We start from the raw sequence: 6000 nt of genomic DNA, 5'->3' as shown, positions 1-6000 counted from the left end.
CCTCCAAAGCAGACGAAGAGCTGCTCAGAGCTTCTGAAGCTCTGCGTGCGGTGAAAGTAAAGGCGCAGGGCACGTACTGGACACAACACGGCAGGGGTTGGGTCTTCTCCTCAGGGGGGAGCGCCTTAAAGTTCACCACCTGTTCCCTGAAGGCAGTGGTGGGAACTTTGGGCACCTAGCCAGGCCATGTGGAAGCTCTGAGAACCAAGTCTGCAGGGACGTAAACACTGCGACAGAGGAACTAGGGGAACAACCTGAGTCCCCATGGGGGGAGGTTCTGTGGCTGGCAGAACGGCCATCTTACCAGGGGTGAGGGCCCGGGGAAGCGGGTGGTTCTGCTGACTTACATGCCTTTAGTCTTAGCTGCACGACGCACCATTGTGAGGAGAATGCTGAAGGCTGCAGGATCAGCATGAAGTGACCTGTCTTACATTCATGAAACTCCAGACTCTGAGCCTAAACAAATCTTTTTGCAGCTGGATCCTAGACTTCCTGTCAGGTAGACGTCAGGTGGTCAGAATGGGTAACATTACCTCATCTCTGTTGGTCCTCAACACTGGTGCTCCTCAGGGCTGCGTTCTCATCCCACTCTTGTACTCCCTGTACACACATGCCTGTTCAGCCACACACAGCTCAAACGTCTTCATCAAATTCGCTGATGACACGACGGTGGCAGGCCTGATCACTGACAGCGATGAGACGGCCTACAGAGAAGATGTGCATGCTCTGACACGCTGGTGCCACAAAAAACACCTCTCACTCAACACCAATAAAACCAAGGAGTTGGTGGTAGATTTCAGGAGGCAGAAGAGAACGGGTCAGTAGCATTAAGTTTCTAGGAGTCCACATCTCTAAATCCCTCACATGGGGTGTGCAGTGCTGAAAAAGGCACCATAACGCATCTTTTTCTTCAGACGCCTGAGGAAATTTGGAATGAGTCCCCACAACCTACACTCATTCTACACCTGCACTGTGGAAAGCATCCTGTTGGGCTGCATCACTGCCTGGTATGGAAACAGTAAAAGTAGAAATAAAAGAGATCTACAAAGAGTAGTGCGAACGGCCCGCCACAGTTTAGGAGGTGAGCTTCCCTCCAGGACTTCTACAGCAGGCGGTGCATGAGGAAAGCAAGGTGAATCATCACCCAAGCCATGGACTGTTCTCTCTTCTGCCCTCAGGCAGATGGTTATGCAGTATCCGAACACGCACAAGCCGACTGAGGGACAGCTTTTTCCCTCAGAGTATCAGGCTGCTGAACTTATCCTCGCACAGCACACCTCTCCGTTTATACCATTCACCATGCACTTTAACTCCACCAACAATATCTGTATCAACTGGTCATCAATGTAATATGCACTGCACCATGCTGTTGGTGATGTGACAACAAAAGTGATTTGATTTAACTGAATAAAACATTGTTTTGTCTTGAGGTGCACACCAGTAATGTATTCTTCTTAAAGGTATTTTTATAAAGGTGATATAAATATTTTAGGCATATAGTCCTGGTTTAAGATAAACTGTTTCTGTGAAACTGCGTACTGTGAGAGTTAATTTGATCCTTTTAACACTGGCGATTTTGCTGTGAAGAATTGGTGAAAAAAATGTAAAAATAACACTACAATTTCTTTACATTATACATGAAAAAATCTGTTAAAAATAACAGATTTGTAAAATTCTAGAATATTACGAAAATTTTACAGTGTTTTCTGTGAAACCGGGCCTAATAGGTAAAGCAATCTTATCTGACTATTTTATGCGGTGGTTAATTTGTATGAATTTGTACGTGTCGAACAGAAGCATGCGATTATTTTTTAAACGCAATACTGAGGCCCCTCCGCTAACCCCACCCCTGCCGCAAAACAAATTGTACTTAAGAAATTTATTAAAAAGTTCTGTGACATTGTGACAAGAGATTACCTATCATTTTATTACAGTGTTGTTTTTAGTAGCATATATTTTGGTTTGGTTAATAGAAAATTCTTTAAAATCCTTAATTCAGGACAGTGTAGTCTGTCATTTATCTTTTCTGATCAGCTTAACTCTGATCATCACACAATTCAAATCAACTGAAGTTTTTCTACATATTTAGCATGCGGCACCGTCCAAGTCTATGAGGCGTTGTGCCAAAAGTGGTGTTATGCCTCAACTTGACCCTAAATTACAATTTACTGCTAACCATTGCCCACAGCATGGTGTGTACTTGACAGAATGACCAGAGCACATTGGGCTGTTCGATTTTCCGTTTGAATAACAATGCTCTGAGAGACAGGTATTTGAAAGCGAGACTCCCAATGGACGGGCACTAAGCAGGCTAACAAGCCACTCCAGTACTCCGGTCTCCACACACTTCCACGGCAGCTTTAACGATAGCAACTTTGATTTCAACAGTAATTGGGGTCTTGTGTCTGTCTGTTACTGCCAATAACACGAGCTGAGGTTAATAAAGGCTAAGGTGTTTGTGCGTCTGTTTATGTTGTTTCTTATGGCTGGTCTTTGTGTGTCTGTATGTATGGGGGTTTTCATGGCAGGTTACTCGAGTGAGAAAGGTCGGGTAATTAGATGCCATGGGCAGTTTACCTAGGTCATGGACTTGTGTGCCTACACACTTCAACCTCATCAATCACAAAAATGTAGGCTAACCTTGTGTTTGTCAGGCATCACAGAGATTGAATTTAAGTAGTGATTCTATTTTCAGCTAAACTTGTTGTACTTAAAATCCTGTCATGTGCAGCAGCCATCAATCATGAGTTATAGATTGACGTTTTATTTAAAGGGATAGTTCTGCTAATCATTTTAATATTGAAATATTGAACTTCAATGAAAATTCTGTAATTTACTCAACCTCACAATGTACTTTTTGATGCACAAAATCAGTCCCATTTTCTTTTATTGTATGGAACAAGAACGATTTTCTTGTATTCACTGTAAAATATAAAGTCATGTTTTTGGAAAGACATGAGGATGTTAAAATTAGAAGGTGTGGTAACCATTTGGCCCGTATGAATGGCACTGTGTCATAAATCTGGTACACCCATTATACCTCAACAATGTTATGTGGATGTTTTTGACTCACACAATATATTTATACTGGTATGGGTTCCCTCCGTCTGTGCTTTATTTTAAACATGTGGTAGCACAAGTTTCACACAATTCATAAATAGTACATTGTTTTTGTCAGCTGAAGTAAAAACTGGAAATGTTTCTGTGGTGCAGAACAGACACACCTGCATGTTTAGAATTGAATTTATGATCAACAATTGAACATTTTTGCAATTAAAATGCTAAATTAGCATTTAATCTTGAATTAACTTTTGTGATGTATACCGCAGCTTATATATTTATAAAGTAGTGATGAACTTAAAGAGGTAACAAAGTTGAAAATGATCATAAGGAACTTTGCCCTTCACTTAAAAACATTGTCTTAATTTAAGTCAGATGCATTCTATATGATACACAGTAAAAACAAATAAGCGTAAAGGGAAAGAGAGATATTCTTCGTGTTTAATATATTGGTTTCATAGAACAGGGAAATTTAAAGGATTACATAATATTAAAACTAAAAGTGTCAAGCATCTTTTGACATACTGTTGTCATTAACCTTTTCATTTTAAGATTTAAAATAATGTTTAATAAAAATAAATATATTAAATAAATAAATAAAATATGCCTATTGCATTTCTCCTTCATATTTTATTTTAAGCTTTTGTCTCATTGTGTATTTATGGGTTAAATTTATGCAATATTCACGTAACTGTACTAATCTGTGCTGAAAATTGTGTTCAGTACCTTAATACTTATTTTTTTCTGAAAACTGAGACTGAGATGTAGCCATTTGAAATGATCGGCTGAAAAAAGACCGTTTGAAAAAAACATGTAAATATGCAGGTTGAAATGTCTTGACTGAAAATACTGAGGTTAACCCACTGGAATGCAATTAGTAAACAGCTGAAAGCTAAAACAGTGAGATCACCATGAAGTTTGCAAGAATAATAATATTTCTAAAAGTGACATATATCAGGCATGGCATATTTCATATATTGACATATTTCAGTCCTTCCTTCACCCTACTTTTTAGATATATTTTGATTTTAAAATTAACCAGTGACTTCCTGTTTGATTCTCCGTTTGTTACTATGTTAGAGGACATTTCTGTTAATGGTTATAAATAAAGTGTTACCACGTGACACAACAAGTGCGTAAAGTAAATAATATTTAAAGTTCGGTCTTAGCTCTGACTACTGAATTCTGCACCTCACAAAAACATCACAACATATTGTTCAATTTGTTGTTTACTTTATAGTGATTGAAGAGTACATGACTAACGCATGAAGCATATATCCAGGGCTAAATGAGATTATAATAATTTATTATAATATCAAATGTTGAATTTGAAGTTTAATATTACAGTTGCCCTGTATTCAAACATATGTATTCACATTGGATGACGCAGGAAATACACTCTATTTAAAAGTATTTTGTATGTAATGCATGTATTTAACTGTATGTTTGTCCAAGTCAGCATTGTAGCTCTATAAATAAAGGCACGTTTAACAACAGAGCAACTGTATCGCTACATGAGATACCTGAACCAGTCAAAATGAAACATCCGGATGTCTCCAATACTGCCTTATTTTATAAAAGATCCAACGCAATGTGACCAGTCATCTACATACATAAGACGATATATCAAATGTGCATGCTGGCTGGAGTTTAAAGGGGTCATAAATTGTATAAGTTGCACATAAATGTATTAGACACGTAAAATTGTTAAAATTAAAGTGTCGGAACAAAATATGCATTCTATCTAAAAGTGAATGCTCACCCTGACCTGCCTGAAACGCCTCGTGTAACCACACCCCCAAAAATCGACGTCAGTTCTTGGTATGAGTTGACTAAGACCGCCCAAATGTATAGCAAAAGGTGGGCGTACAGGTCATTACAATTGCTTTGAAACCTGATAATCCAAATATGGTAAGAGGCGTTACATTTCCGTCACACGCTTGCAGTATTCGACCAATCACTATGCACTGGCCATTCATAGCACACCCCGCTTTTCAGAGCGATGAGCTTTGGACGAAATCCGCGCGTTTCCGAGAGGCAGGGCAAAGAGGAGAACAAACAGATGTATGTGGAAAATACAGCGTTTTTGAACATTATTCGTTTCAGTAGATGTCAATGTCCAACTTCTTATTGTTAGAAACAAAGTTGTTTTTTACGATCTTGGTTAAAAACTCATGCCCGCGCGGTCCCTGTGAAATAATTTAGACACTGCACTTTGACATTATGCTGTTTTAAATGACATAAAAGTATTATAACGTCTTTTAAATGCATTCAAGCTAACCTGGTAACTAGGATGAAGCGGCGACCCGGAAGTATACGCGCATACGCAAGGCATAATGGGTAATTTCGCGCAACGCGAAAAAGGTGGATAACAAATACTTTTTTCTCTCAGAAAAAAAATTCATTTTGCATAGCTGTTGAGAACGTAAAGCAGATATTCAAATGAGTTCTTATTAACACAACACAATTTACAGAATACAAAACAAAACCTAAAGAGATTTACATTAATGATTTAGTCATACAAATAAAATGCAACAGCCAAAAACAAGCTAAAATAAAAAAATCCATCTCATAAATATTTACACTTATAAATGTCTACACTTATGAAATTTAAACTCCAGGCTTTTCATACTTACCATTCTTTTATAGCTACCAAAATAAAGCTGTTGAAATGAAGACCTGCATGTTCAACTGTAAATCTAAACAATTAGGAGGAAATTAGAGGAGAGGAAAATCTTATTTATTGGCCCTCAGCCCCACCTGCTGGACGATAAATCCTAAATTTATAAATGTCTGAATATCAAGTTGTTAATAATAATGACATGGCACATCCATGTTGCAATACTACATATTGTAAGCAAAATTCATGATTTATTATATAATAATTGTTTTAGTTTGGTGATGGGTCAGCATACACCAAACGCTTAAAATAATTTATAA

The sequence above is a fragment of the Triplophysa dalaica genome, chromosome 4 (genome assembly GCF_015846415.1).
Source record: "Triplophysa dalaica isolate WHDGS20190420 chromosome 4, ASM1584641v1, whole genome shotgun sequence".
Classification (NCBI taxonomy): Eukaryota; Metazoa; Chordata; class Actinopteri; order Cypriniformes; family Nemacheilidae; genus Triplophysa; species Triplophysa dalaica.
Note: the sequence above shows the minus strand (reverse complement) of the source record.